The sequence below is a fragment of the Penaeus chinensis genome, chromosome 8 (assembly GCF_019202785.1).
Source record: "Penaeus chinensis breed Huanghai No. 1 chromosome 8, ASM1920278v2, whole genome shotgun sequence".
Classification (NCBI taxonomy): domain Eukaryota; kingdom Metazoa; phylum Arthropoda; class Malacostraca; order Decapoda; family Penaeidae; genus Penaeus; species Penaeus chinensis.
In genome coordinates, this window is record NC_061826.1 from 11,765,202 (window position 1) to 11,767,701 (window position 2,500).

A 2,500-nucleotide genomic window follows, 5' to 3' on the forward strand; every position below is an offset into this window, starting at 1 on the left:
ACGCAAAATAAGAGTGAGAATGAAAATTCACGCACGCAGCATATAAATACATTGCACCCCAAGTACAGGGCTCAGCGGGGATGCTATTTGCAGGAAATATGTTGCAGATCTTGGTAAATACATCCGGGCATTTCGAATTTGCCGTAGCGAGCCCTCGAAAGGTAAGCAAAGATTGCAATACAATCTTTAGAACGAAGCTTTTTTTTAACTCCTTCTATTTTCTTTTCTATTTTTTCTCTCTACGTCTTCCTTTTTCTGTCGTTGCTTTCGTTTATGTTTTATTTATGCTCACGTACATTCACTTTCGTTTATTCACATGGCACATATGTGTGTTACGCATAGGTGTATGTGTGTGTGTGTGATTTAGTATGTATGTTTGTATGTGTGTATGTTTGTTTGTGTGTTTGTGTGTTTGTGTGTGTGTGTGTGTGTGTGTGTGTGTGTTTGTGTGTTTGTGTGTGTGTTTGTTTGTTTGTTTGTTTGTTTGTATGTGTGTGTGTGTGTGTGTGTGGTTGTTTGTGTGTGTGTACGAATTATATACTCGTATATCATATTAATTTATATTTCTTTAGTATCTTTACACCTTTCTACTTTCTCTCCTTTTGCTTCTCTATCTCTCTCTCTCCTTTCGCTCCCTCTCTCTTTTCCACATATGTATCTACCACTCCCACTCGCTTTCACATCCTTTCCTTCCTCCCTCTTCCTTTTCCCTTTTCCCATTCCCCCCTCTCCTTCCCCCTTCCCCTTTCTTCCCGACGCCTCCTAAAAGTCAAAATCGCGAAAATAATCCATAAACTACGTCCTTACGAACTCTCACGGATATTTGCTCTCCTCACTCGCGTTCAGTCAACAGTTCGAAACATAACTTGTGAATGTTGTCGTTTGTAGCTGACGGAATATGTCACCTGCTGTGACACCTGTTCTCGTTCACTTAGACATGGCATCTCAGTCTCGCCGTCTCTTGCGAATGAAAACTCCGTGTGGAAAATTCTTTGTCTTGTTCCTCTCTTTTTCTGTTTCCTTTCTTAGGAATAAAATCATTTCGAATTTAAAATGATTGTTTGGAGTTTTTAAGGCCTTTTTTTTTTTCTTATACGTCTTTTTTTTTGTTGTAAATACTGTTGTGAAAATTGGTTTTGATTTTGATATGTCTTAATACTTGTCGTGGTCCATTTACCTGGCCTTCGCTCACGTAATTGAGAGTCCTGGGATGTCTGCCAATAGTTTCAGCCTCTCGTCCTCCCATCGCAGAAGGAATTAGGAAAGACATCTATCACTCAGCCATTGCAAACTGGGGAGCCTTTACATCCTGCTGAAATATGCAAATGTGGCTTTTAATCAACATTCCTAACTAGAGACAGGTTTTATTTCAAGGCATCGATATGTAATTCAATAAGGCTTACACGTTTCTCATTGTCAAATTTTGGGCAAATTTCCTTGACTGATCTGATGAAAGTATTGCATAACTTGGTTTCCTAAATGCACCTGCACCTAAACATTAGAGTTTTCTATAATTTATCTGATTTAGATGGCTTTTTATTGTAAAATTAATAATTTTGCTGTAAAGTCACTATGAATGATCAGTATGTATGTATGTGTGTGCGCGTGTGTGTATGTGTGTGTGTATATATATATATATATATATATATATATATATATATATATATATATTATATATATGTGTGTGTGTGTGTGTGTGTTTGTGTGTGTGTGTGTGTATAAAGGGAGAGACAGAGACAGGGGGAGAGGGAAAGAGCCATATAAAACCAATAGCAAAATTGAGTTATTTTTAATTTGCAACGCATGCTGTCGAAAAATTGTTTGTTGTTCGATAGATGAAATCAATCAGTAGGAAGTGACTACTATTTGTCAGAGTCATTGCCTGTATATTAAGCGGAGCGGAAGCGTTGGTTCCAAAAAATGTTACTTTAAATCGAACCCAACAGTGAGCGAAATGGTGAACGAGAGAGTTTCGAATTTTTGTCAAGTTTACCCCCCCCCCCCCACCCACCCACAAAAAAAATCGATGTACTTATTAAGATTAATTCTATTAACAATAAATTCAACATCATCAAGGTAATTAATATGTGGACTCCCAGCCCAAAATTCATATCAATCAACGTTTACTATGTCATGATAATCGCCATTAATACTTACAACACTCAGCATTTCCTGTGAGATTACACTTAATCTAGTTTAACGCCCGTGGACTTTCCTGCCCAGAGATTTTGATAGTATTCCTCTTTCTTAACTGGATGCCCTTCCTGACGTCAACCACAGTCCAGATCGGGAACGCGAATCAAGCAATGTGCACCCATGTGAACCCCGTTTGCCGCTCTTGGGAAGACCACAGAGCCAGCTTAGGGTCTGTGTTAGCCACGCTCCTTTGAGTACGTTTCTAACTCAGCAGTCAAAAGCGTTAAGATTTCCAGTAAGTCATGTTTATGGTTTTATTCCCAGCCTCGGACAGAATTTTGCAAGACATGGATAGAGCTTGCGA